Source organism: Lonchura striata, chromosome 24 (genome assembly GCF_046129695.1).
Source record: "Lonchura striata isolate bLonStr1 chromosome 24, bLonStr1.mat, whole genome shotgun sequence".
Taxonomy (NCBI): Eukaryota; Metazoa; Chordata; class Aves; order Passeriformes; family Estrildidae; genus Lonchura; species Lonchura striata.
Window position 1 is genome coordinate 8,173,067 of NC_134626.1, and position 12,521 is coordinate 8,185,587.

Consider the following 12,521-nt stretch of genomic DNA (forward strand, 5'->3'; position numbering starts at 1 on the left):
CAGGGCACAGCCACCGTCATTAACTTCTCATTGCGTGCTCCACTTCCTCGTAGGAAGAAAGGCTTTAAATATCACCATTTTCTGCTGCAACAAACCAAGAGGTTGTGATGCACAGAGCAGTCCTTGAGTCACAAACCCTGGTCAGGTTTCCAGCCTGAGGGAATTGCAAGAGCCGACAGGTTCCCACCAGCCTGGACATGAGCTCCTGAAATATCCCTTTTCTGAGCCCAGAGAGCCTTGTGTGTGGTGGGAGGCCCTTATCAGGGTATTTCCTGAGGGTTTTGAAAAGCCACTAAGATGGACAGCATAGTTTCCTATGGGATCACAGGAGAAGTGAGCTGGAGGAGGGGAGTGGGAAATTCATGTCTCAGACACAGACGTATCAGTCCAGGGACTGGCATGATGGCACAACATCCAACAAGGTTCCCATCTGAAGTAATCTTGACCATTCTCCTTTTAAACATGCTTGTTTTACCTTTTGGTAAGATAAAAAGTGATGTAAAACCTCAGTGGGAGACTGCATGAATGGAAAAGGGATTTATTTAATGCCATTTCCAAGATGAACCCATCCACTTGCTCTCAGCACCCAGCAGTGTCCCAGTGTTATGAGCAGAACCCCTTGTGTGTGACAGAAGGGACACGGGATGCATCCCCAGCAGTAGTGACAACAAACTGGCAGTAACACCCTTTGGGAAGCAGTGGGGATTCCAGGGTCATCTCTCACCTCAGGATCTTGCTTATCCCACCTCACAGATCATGGGCCCAGTCACTGCACATTGTGTTGGTGGTTGTGTCCTCGTTCTGCATGGCCATAGCCACAGCCAGAGGTCTTTCCCAACTAACCCTCTGATGCTGGCTGCTCCCAGGGCAGGGCACAAAGGCTGTTTTGCAGGATGGGTACAGGGGGAGAAGTCCATGTCATGAGCTATTTTCAGGGCAGGGATCTGATCTTATCCCTGTGGGGAAGGAAGAACTAATCTGAATTTCGGCAGGTTGGTGAGGATTTATTTGCTGCTCCAAGGGGACGTTCACACCAACACACACAAACTGCAGAGCATCCCCTCAATGTCTTGCCCAAAGGAATGATCTTTCAGAGAGGCAAACACAGTTTCAGGTGTTCATGAACAGCTTTATCATCCTTTTGGACTTGTCATCAGGCTTTGTCCCTGGTGGTGAATAATCCAGGGTCCACTGGGGCAGTTGGAGAGACAGAAATTGAGTGACTGCCCCAGGAATGCAGACAGGTAAGTAGGAAACCAAAATCTTTTTAGTGCTACCCAAGAATTACAGGAGTTAGACAGAACCTTAAAGCTGAGCCAGTCCCACCCCCTGCCATGGAGAGAGACACCTTTTACTATCTCAGGTTGCTCCAAGCCCCATCCAGCCTGACCTTGGACATTCCAGGGATGGGACACCCACAGCTTCTCTGGGCAACCTGAGCCAGGGCTTCACCACCCTCACAGACAGAAGTTCCTTCCTTATATATATTCTAAATCTGCCCTGTTTAAATTTAAGGCCATTATGAAAGAAAGGAGCCACATTCTCTGGAAGGATTAATGGTAGGAGTAGCTTGGTCTTTGATGGGCTGAGAGAATCACTCTCCTCTTTCTGCTGGGGTCTGGCATTTTGTCTGCATGGGGACAGCTGGGTCTGGGTGATGGATGGCCTTGCAGTGAGCTTCCAGAGCTACATGTTCTTTGGGCTGCATCCCTGTAATCAAGTCTGACAACACTGCTCAGGTCTGCTCTCCTGTTCAGCATTATCTTAATGAGGGGGCACATTAAAAAAAAAAAAAAAAATCTATCTTATTTTTCCATTCAAGAGATAAATAACACACAAATGTGAGTGAGCAGAGTTTGGAGAGGCTGCAGCAGAGTTTGGAAACACTGGTGCAGAGCCTGGTGCTGCACAGACAGGTTGGTACAGAACATCCCAACTCTTTTCACTGGAACTAGGTCACTGTTCTCCTTCCAGAAACAGAAACATCTCCAAAGAGCCTAGGCCCAGCAAACACACTCCCCACAGGCACATGTGGGGAGTGAAGGAGTTTGCATCTCCAGGCAGGAGCAGAGGGATCAGTTTTACTTTTTGAAGCACAGACCAGCTCTGAACAAAGAGATTCTGAACTGCTCTAATCTTATGGCTTCCAAAGGGGTCATGTTAGAAATCTGGAACCTCTTGAATCCCACATTTTTTCTAAAGAAGTATTTTTTCCCAAGATAATTTTAGATGTTTTCAAGATTAGCAAAACAACATTTTCTGTGGGAAAAACCCCAAACTGTCCAGCCCCAGTCACCTGCCTATATCCTTGATCCCTCTAAAGACACTATCAAATCCAACAGACACAAAGCATTAGGTAGAAGCTTCCACACCAGTACCATGTGCCAATGCAGCGTTCACCAGATGTGTCACCAAGCATCTCCTCATTTCCTGAAGCCCAGGATATAACAGTATCTTGGACTTCTCCTTCCCACTCCTGCACTGCTGAGGGCTACCTCAGACCCTTGTGTTCTGGCTTTCTGGAGAAGGCATTGCTGAGTGAGGCCATTAGCCCCAGCCCTGTCCCCGCTGCACCTGTGGGGATGGGGACCTTGGTGGCCCTTGATGCAGCCAACACTTGCACAGCCTGCTAATGCCAGAGGCTGCTCACACCATACATCCCTCACATGGTGACAGGGCCATCCAATACAGTGGCTGCTCCTCAGCAATCCCTGGGAAGCAGTGACAGCTCTCCCAGCACTCTCTGGCAAACAGGGAGGCAGTCACTCATCTACAGGATGGATTAGGGACAGTGTGATAAAGAGTGGCTCTTACCTCGCCTGTACCACTGTTCTGGTTTGAAAGCAGAACCAGTGAGAGACTCCAGGTCAGAAATACATTTTATTAGGAAAAGGGGAAAAAACAAAATGCATGCAATAATAAAAAATAAAAACCACTGACAGAGTCAGAATACAGCCTGACACCCCTTTGGCCACCATGTTGGTAGCAGTCCAAATTGGAATGGCTGCAGTCCTCCTGGAGTGGCAGATGTGGTTCTGTTGGAGCAGTGATCCTGTAGAAGGGTGTAGTCTTCCTCTGAAGGCCCAGTGGAAAACCCCAGCTGTTTGTCTTGGGAACCTGTGGAAAGGCTGCCTCTGACGTCCCCAAAACCCAGATTATATCCAGTTAGGAATGCTTGGCTCCTCCCTCTGGGCAGAGCATCTCAGAATGGGATGTTATAATTCTTATCAGTCACTCAGTGACATTCAATAGCCCATTATCAGCAGATGTCTCCCTAGAGGAAGAAATGGCTGTGGAAGAGGTAAGGAAAACTGCCCACTTAACAGAAGACAACTGCAACACAGATGGCAAATAGAATACATCTTGCCTTTCAATCTGGGACAGCCACCCATGGACTCATCACAGCCGTGCTGCGTGGAGCAGCAGGTGACCTGTGGATGTGGGGATCAGGCCCTGGGATCAGGTCACATCCTGCCACACATGTGTTGGAGGACAGCATTGGCTTGCACAGGGCCCTTCCCAAACATCCCCACCCATATGATCCCCACTCAGATCATCCCTTCCCAAACCTTCCATTCCCCAAATCCTCCCTGCCTACACCCTCCCTACCGAAACATTCTATTCCAAATGTTCCTTTCCCAAATCCTCCCCACCCAAAACTTCCCAAAATTTCCCCATCCATATCATCCCCACCCAAATCACCCTTTCCAAACATTATATTTGCTAACCTTCCATTCCATAGTTCTCCCTACCAAAAACTTCCCAAATAATTTCCACCAAAATCATCCCTATCCCAAAGCTCCCATACCTAGACATTGCCTTCCCAAATCATCCCCACCCAAATCATCCCTTTCCAAACATTATATTTGCTAACCTTCCCTTTCAAAGTCATTCCCACCCAAATCATCCCTTTGCCAAACCCTCTGTACCCAGAAAGTCCAGTCCCAAATCCTCCCCACCCGAAAGTTCCCTTCCCAAATAATTACCACCCAGATCATCCCTTTCCCAAACCAAATCATCCCTTTCCAAACATTCTATTCCCAACCCTTCCATTCCCAAGTCCTCCTCCGCAAAAATGTCCTTTCCCGAGTCATGTCTTTCAAAAATCATTCCCACGCAAATCATCCCTTTCCCAAATCCTCCCTGCCCAAAAAATCCCTTCCCAAATCTCCCCCACTGATATCAACCCCACCCAAATCATCCCTTTCCAAACATTCCATTCCCTAACCTTCCTCTCCCAAATCCTCCCCATCTGAAACTTCCCATTCATTTCCGAAATAATTTCCAACCAAATCATCACAGAGTCAGAAATACGACCTAACACCCTGTGGGTCAGGGTGGTGGCAGCAGTCCCATCCCATGGTGACTGCAGTGCCAGCTGTGCTTCTTCTGGAGCAGGATCCTGGACAAGGGGGGAGTTTTCCTCTGGAGCTCCAGGGCTGGGGGAGATGGGCCTGGGCTCCTCTGGGAATGCAGGGGGAAGGAAGCTGCTCCTCTGGGAATGCAGTGGGAAGAAAGCTGCTCCTCTGGGAATGCAGTGGGGAAGAAAGCTGCTCCTCTGGGAATCCAGAGGGAAAGGCTGCTGTGGTGTTCCAGAAATCTCAGATTGCATCCAGGTAGGAATGCTTGGCTCCTGCCTCTAGATGAAGCTTCGCCCAATGGAATGAAGTCCTTTTATCAGCCATGCAGTGACACTCAATGGTCCATAGACAGAAGATATGTCCCGGAGGGAGGATTGGTTGTAGAAAAGATAAAGAAAACTGCCCAATGAACAGAAGATAACTGCCCCATCTCTAACAGATGGTGATAGAATACACACCCCCAGCCACATCTTTTAACCTAAGACACCTTCCTAGGTGGAAAACTGCTTTTCCAGAGAAGTTCAAGAGCAGGAATAGTAATAACAGACCAGGAAAAGTGAACATTTTTATAGCAGGAATTCTGCTCAGGGAGAGGCTCTCAGTGAATTGACCCAATCCCAGGTTTTTGAAGGTTCAGTTGTCAAAATCCTGGATTTGAAAGTCCATTCAGGAGTGCTGGAAATTAATGGTTCCCTCTGCTCTAAATAGCAATTTTAAACTGGGGATTAGCAGTGGGAAATGCAGGAGATTCCCTCAACTGGCATTGTCTTCCAGGTGTCATCCTCTTCCATGCTTTTCCAGAGAGAAGGTTCCAGTTGCCACCACCTCATATCCTTCCGTGGAAATGCTGTTCATAGTCCTTACAAATGTTGAGCTTTTGTATTCTGCGTGCAAAACTAGATTTCCCAGGATGTTTGGCAGCATTTCATCCTCTTATCTCCAGAAGATTCCCTGCCTGGAAATCCAGTAATCACCAAAATCCCTTTTTCCACATAGAAGTCACTCAGACATTCATCCAAATCTGCAAACAATGCAAGCAATTCCCTGGCACCAGGAAGAGGTGCTGACTCCATAGAGCTGGGAATCAGGGCCTAATGTTGGATTAAGCACTCAGTATTGGATTGTGGAGAGAGGAATGAGCCAGAGCAAAATGGAAGGAAAACATTGGGAACTAAGGACCTCAACAGTTTGAAGGGCAGAGAAGAACTGTCTAGAAGTAGAGAACAGGGAAATGCAGGTCCTGCACCTGGGGAGAAACAACCACCACAGGATGGGGTGGACCTGCTGGAACAGTTCTGTGGAGAAGGACTTGGGGACAACAAGGTGTCCCTGCCCAGCAGAGTGACCTGGGTACAAAGAGTCAATTGGATCCTGGGGACAATCAGGAAGAGCATTCCCAGCAGGTCAGGCAGTGATCCTGCCTCTCTGCCCAGTCCTGGAAGGTACCTCTGGAGTGCTGTGTCCAGCTCTTGGGCTCCTTAGCACAGCAGGGACAGGGAGCTCCTGGAGCGGAGTCAGCAGAGGCTGTGGAGCTGAATAAGGGCTTGGAGCACCTCCCTGATGAGGAGAGGCTGAGGCAGCTGGGGCTGTTCAGCCTTGAATTGAGACACAGCTGAGAGGGGCCCTCAGGCCTGGCTGTCCCTGTGTGCAGGAGGACAGAGCAGGGCCCAAACTGTGCTCCAGGCACAGCCATGGCACCAGAGCCACGGGCAGGGCCTGAGCCCAGGAGCTTCCCCTGCACAGGAGGCAGAACTTCTCGGTGCAGTGCCCAACCCTGAGTAGAGACCAGAGAGGCTGTGGAGTCTCCTCTCTGGGGATACTCCAGAGCTGTGTGGACATAATCCTGTGCCCTGTGCTGGCCCTGCTGAAGCAGGGAGGTGGCACCAGTGACCCACTGTATTCCCTCCAATCTGACCCATTCTGCAGGATCCCTCTTCCCATTCCAGAAGTGCAGTAGAGCTTGTGCTGACCCTGGAGCCATTAGAGCAGTGCTGCATTCCCATCCCTCTTCTCCTTCCTCACCTCCTGCAAGGAGAGAACAGCTGTGTTTTCCTGCCATCTCTTCGGGCTATTTCATACTTCCCCAAATATCATTGCAGAGAGACAAATTACTGTGTTTCCACTGCTCTGTTTACAGAAGATGCTCTTGATTTAGGGTTTTTATACTTTATTTTTATGGCTCTCCACATGATCTGTATGTTTGCATTAATTTGGGTCAAAGGTTTCATAATCTGATTATGGGGAGCAGAGCTTATAAAACACTCAGAGTCCAGCAGTGGACCTGCATTCCTGAGCACTGGTTGGGCTTGGTCCATGATTCTCAACTTCTTTCTTTCCCATGGCTTTTTCTGGAGAGGAAAGGTTCTGGTGGATCTGTGGCCAGGAAAAAGGGACAGAAAAGTAACACAAGAAGGACTTTGAAGACTCGTTCCTCAAGGTGTTCCCTGCCTGTTCCCAGTGACCCAGGACCTGCCTGTCCCTGAGTTTAACAGGTCCATTGTTACAAAGCAGAGTGATGTTCCTTCCCCAGGCAGGTGCAAGAGAGATCCCTTTATTGCAAAACCAGGCCTTTTAAAGCAGTTAGGCCTTTATCTGTTACATTCCATTTAAGCACAACAAATGTAATTCAACCAACCACCATAAACCACAATGTGACCATGTGATGGTTATATAACTTGTTTTTCTACCTCTAATTCAGATGAGTCAGTTTCCCATAGTCCTTTTCTACTTAGCCAAAGTATCAGGCCTGAACCATGTTTTTACAAGGGTAACAAGATGTCCTGGTTTGGAGCAAATTTGGAAGAAAACCTCTTGAAGGAGTCCCCAGAAAGCAAAACCCCACAGCCCCTCCCCCACCTGGTTTGGGAAAAATTTCCTCAGAGAGAAGTGAAAAAAACCTTAACTTAACAGGCAAAGAACTCCCCAGCCCAAAAAATGAACAACACCAGATGACAGAAATTCTTTCACCACTCTGAAGAGATGACAAATTCAGAAAGTGTCACCTGGGAGTGGTTGCCCAGTTCTTGGTCTCCGGTGCTGGGGATGGCTGCTGCAGGTCACAAAATGCAGGCTCTCAGTGTTTCTTGGTGTTTCCCAGGTCCAGCCCGGAGCAGGTTGGAATGGTATTCAGGAAAGGGAAAGAAAAAACAGTCCAGGGAAAGAAACTGGACTGCCCAGCCAAACTAACTAATAAGCAAAAGCAAGGGTAAAAGCAAGAAGGAGGAGCGAGAGCAAAGAGAAAGCAAGCCAGCAAGCAAGCAGGCCAGCAAGCCAGCAAGCAAGCCCTATCCTCTCTCCTACACACAGACCATGGCTGATAAAACAAAACAAACCTTCACTTTTTTGGAGCCAGTCCTGAAGGCACAGAACATAATTTCAAGCATAAACAGAACACATGATTGAAGATACAAGCATCATAACATCATCCTAAGACACAAGGGCCTTATTTTGTAAAGTTTTGCCTGTACCAAACATCTCCCCCTTTGTTTTTTTGTGTGAAGGGTTCATGTACCCTAATGCCAAAACAGTCTGCATCTCTAAGGCCATTATCTTATTAAGACAATTACTGATCATCTGCTGGACACAGAATAAGATACATGGAATACAGATCACAATCAATAAAAAAACTCATCAAATATAACCATGCCACTGACAAAGAGACCCACAGCACAGGGAAACAAAAAGATGGTGTCCAATGTCCCCATGAAGTGGAAATAAATGGTTACTGTTCATACAGCTGGAGTTCAGGGGCCATGCTGTCTAGGTAGGAGGAAGTCCATTAGCTAGAAATGCTGTCTTTGACATTACTGAATGTCTTTTTGGGAGCATGGAACAGGGAATAGTTGAAGAAGGTCAGCAGGAACACAAAAACATGATGGTGGGTGCAATGGGACACAAGACCTTCATAAGCTTCCAGACACAGCCATGTTCTGGCAGTCCTACCCCTGCTCCTGCATTGGTCACGAGGGCTGGATTGAGATTAGGTCATTTCTCCTCTCACTGGGCCTCATCTCCTCAGAGGCAATGGATGTTTGTCCAGACAAGCAGGTAGCCACCTTAGACCTGTTGGCAATAAAAACACATGCCTACCTTCTCCGCTGGGTTAGTAAATCAGCTAGGCCTTGCCATTGCACACCCAATTGTGGATCTTTATGTAAAACTTTTAGAAATTGGTTCTGTCATGGCGGGTAGTGTTCAGAGTGCTGTGACCTTCCTGAAGAAGAGTCTTGAAAAAGACACCTCAGAGGTACAAGCACGTCTTTGCCCACACCAGGTGATTTCAGCTCTTCTGTGATCTGGGCAATGCAGAAGGAGAGACGGGGTCATCGTGTGGCATTCCAAGGACAGCCTTTATTGAGCCTCGTCCTCAAAGGGATCCCGGCACAAAAGAGCCACTCAGTCAGGGAAAGCAGGGATTTATATAGGGATCTCAAAGGGTGGGACAGAACACCAGGGCCAATGGGATGAGGGCATAGGGCTGGAGCAAGGGGGAAGGGCCAACATAAAAACCCAAAGAATTCTGGGGATGCTCCTTTTGCTCACCATAACCACAAGGGTTGTGGCTTAGGGGTCAATCCTCCAGGGGAGTGCAGCAAGCTTTTCCTTGGCCAGATTTCTGGTCTCCACAGGTTCTGCAAATGCAAATCTTCAGAGCAGTATTGCTCTGCCAGGGATCAAAATTAATGATCTGCATTCAGAAATTCTTGTGCAAGTATTGCATTATATAAATGTTCTTGAGGAGCCATATTCCCCCTTCTTTGTTTTTTCAACAAAATGTACATCTCTCACTATGAAAAAAAGGGCAACATAAAAGTAAAGCAATACATGTGATAAGGCAATAAACTCACACCAAGCAAAAATAAGCAAGGTATACATGCAATAATTAGCCCACAAAAGAAAGGATCGTGATTTAGAATGATACATCATCAATTGCCTAAATACTGTACCATCAACTAGAGTCTGCAGTAGCTGGCAAGCCCTGTTTCACAATGAGGACCCAGAGAATCATTCCCAGGAAAGGTTTCTAGGTTTACCTCAAAAGGGGGTCCAGCTTTTATAAGCCCAAATTGGCAAGTCAAAGTGACCTGAGTACAGTTTTAGTGCAGAAAACACCTGGGTCTGTTGGCATACTTCCAACCAGCTAGGGCTGGGACTTGGCCAGAGCGAAGGCCTTAACTAGAAGAGTCTCCCTAACATGGTCTATGAACAAGCCTCTAGTAATAGCAGTTGGAAAAGTTCCTTAAAATTGTACATGTCTTGCAGATACCTACCAACAGTATGGGAAAGTTTGTAAAACAGCTGGCTTTGTAAACAACCAAAGCAATGCATATGTGTCAACCTCAAATAATATCTTATGGATAATGCCCACTATGAAAAGTCAGCGAATTCACACTGTGACATCAACAACATATTCAGAATCCTTAATACATCAACAGTAACCATGCTAAGAAGTTGAGATTATGCTTTTCCACACATCTATGAATATATAACAATAAAGCAAAACAAAAGCAAGAAAGAAAGCTTACAATTAGTAACAGCCATAATTTGGAATTGTTACTTATTCCTCTGTACTACCTATGGAAGATTTATGTTATGAATAATTATGTTAATTGATCAGTGTAGAACGTTTATACCCATATAATTTTCTATGAAATTGAAGATCTAATAAACTGCATCCTCACTATTGTTATACAACTTAGTTTCTTATATTCTTAAACAGTTGTTTACCAAATTCTTCATCATAATTGTTTCAGTCAGTTCCATATTATCTCTATAACGAAAACTCTACCTTGTCATTTAATGAGCATATTTCAACAGATCTTAAACTTAACGTCACCCAAACATAACGAAAAGTATACCTAACAAAACTTAAAACTAAAATTACTGAAACTGAACAGAAATTAATCTTAATAGAATTTAAACTTAACAGAGCCTAAAATAACAGACTTAAATTGAACAACACTTCATTTAAACTTTACAACACTTAAACTTGACATAAATTAAACTTAACAGAACTTAACCTTAACAGAACTTAAATTTAACAGAACCTAAACTTGACAGAACTTAAATGTAACAGAACTTCAAATTAACAGAATGTAAACCTAACATCACTTAAATTTAAAAGAACTTAAACTTAACATCACATAAATTTCATAACACTTAACAGAAATGAACCTTAACATCACTGAAACATAACAGAACTGAAAATTAACAAAACTAAAGTCAGAGTTGAGAGTGTTCCTTTAGAAGTTTCAGATACAAAGCTGATTTTGACTCCATCATTACAAAAAAGCTGTTGAAAATTTGTCATACAACAGTTAAGCATCAATGAACAATATGCAGGCAAACAACTGACTTGTAACTGAAATAGCAGCAGCATGGATTTACTGGAGAGATTATAAAGGTGTGACAAATGCGTTGTGATTTTATATAATTTAGTTTAGATAACAGTTCACGGTAAGTGCAAATATTATTGAAAATACCTGTTCATAGTCAAGACTTTTCTGGTGTAAGTTTGCCAGGGTTTATTCAAGTGCAGCTTTGCTCAGAAAAATAACTGCATATCTTGCCAAATTGTACTTCAAACCTGTTCAGTTCAGAGATGGTAAGGCAGCTTTTCAAGATTGTCTGTACAATAAACTTGAGCTTGGACTATTAAAGGTAATGAGATATAAATATTTAGGGATAAAACATTAAGGACCTATATAATACTGCCATGAATTTTGCACATGTAACTCACTTAGGTCAGTGGGTGTGTAAGAGTGACATGTGGACCTAAACTGCTACAAAGTCATGATTTCAGATGATTCTAAAGGGGTGCGCTACTGTTTACTGTACTTGTGGTCCATCAATTTAGACTGTTTTAATATCAAGTCCAATTTCAATTTATAAGTGGCAAGGAAGAATAGCTATGCTTGAATCACTAAATAGCTGTACCTAACTGAAATGCTGTCACATGTGTCTTCATGGCAAAAGATTCACCAAAAAATTATTTTATTAAAGCTGTGAGGTAAAAAGCAAGCAAACAGGTGAAGCCAGCACAATTCTGCTTACCTTTACAGTGGAGAGTCGTGAGCTAATTATATCTAATTCTTTAATAGCTTCTGCAGATAACACTCAGGGTTTGCCTTCACACAAGCAAAGGAATGCCTGATTTATGAGTGGCATTAATTGCTGTGGCTTAACATTGTGTTCCAATAATATCCACCTGAAATATATCCAAGGAGGAATCTACTGAATTTTCCAAGGAGTCACAATATCTTACAAATATTAATATTCCTGTCCACAAACTATAACATTAGCCACATAGTGAAAAATGTGGCTCTGAGAGTACTGACTTGCAAATATTTTTCCAGATATTCAAATTTCTAATTGTTGTGGTAACAGCTAACATCATTATAACTTAGCAAAGGATTGGTATTAATTCAGTTCAATCAGACTTTTAAATCAAAATTCCTGAAAAGGCAGTATTCATCCCACATGGCAAGTTTTACCAATCATGCACTATATCAGTATTTCTGTTGAAGAATTTAGACCTTACTAAGCAGACTCAATGTAACTAAGTACTCAATTATGTAATGCAAACAGCATGGGGAAAGACACTACCTTCGCACACCTAGCCTTGCATCTTTCTGATAAGCAATCCTGTCAAAATCCACAGCTCACTGAAAAAACAAAGTTAGTTTTAACAGAGTTCTTGTAATGATGTCTGTGTTCTGGGGTTTGAGCGTGCAGCATCACCTGTTAACTGAATGACAAACTCTCCTATCCCACTCTCCACAGGTCTCTGATAATAGAGTAGCCCAAGTCCTTGTAAGCGGGTCAGCACACAGTAATAACCAACAGATCTCCATGTTTCAATGCGTCCTCTTGCCATTCTGACAGCGATGTGCTGCAGCATCAGCATTCTGTGTGTGCCATAACCCTGCCATGATGCCCCTGAATGATGGTTCTGGGGTTGGAAGAGTAGCTGACACAGGAGCTGCATGGATGCTGTGTTCACCTGTGTGGTGCCCCGGGACACTCATTGCTGCACTGAGACAGAGCATCAAGAAGGTGCAGCTTCTGACCAGGGGAAAGCCTCTTCCTCAAAGGGAGAGATGGGGACAGGATGAGGTAGAGGGTGAACCAAAGCAATAGTTCTGGAGACTGGGAGAAATA

General features: G+C 44.8%; 1 long non-coding RNA gene across 1 annotated transcript; it reads right to left on the reverse strand.

Moving 5' to 3' along the window:
* Positions 1-2,866: 2,866 nt before the first annotated feature.
* LOC144247440 (uncharacterized) lies at positions 2,867-3,569 on the reverse strand. The gene is made up of 2 exons (XR_013341157.1): positions 3,368-3,569; positions 2,867-3,290 (listed from the first exon to the last, which is right to left on the reverse strand). It is a non-coding gene; the product is annotated as an uncharacterized LOC144247440 (long non-coding RNA).
* Positions 3,570-12,521: the final 8,952 nt, after the last annotated feature.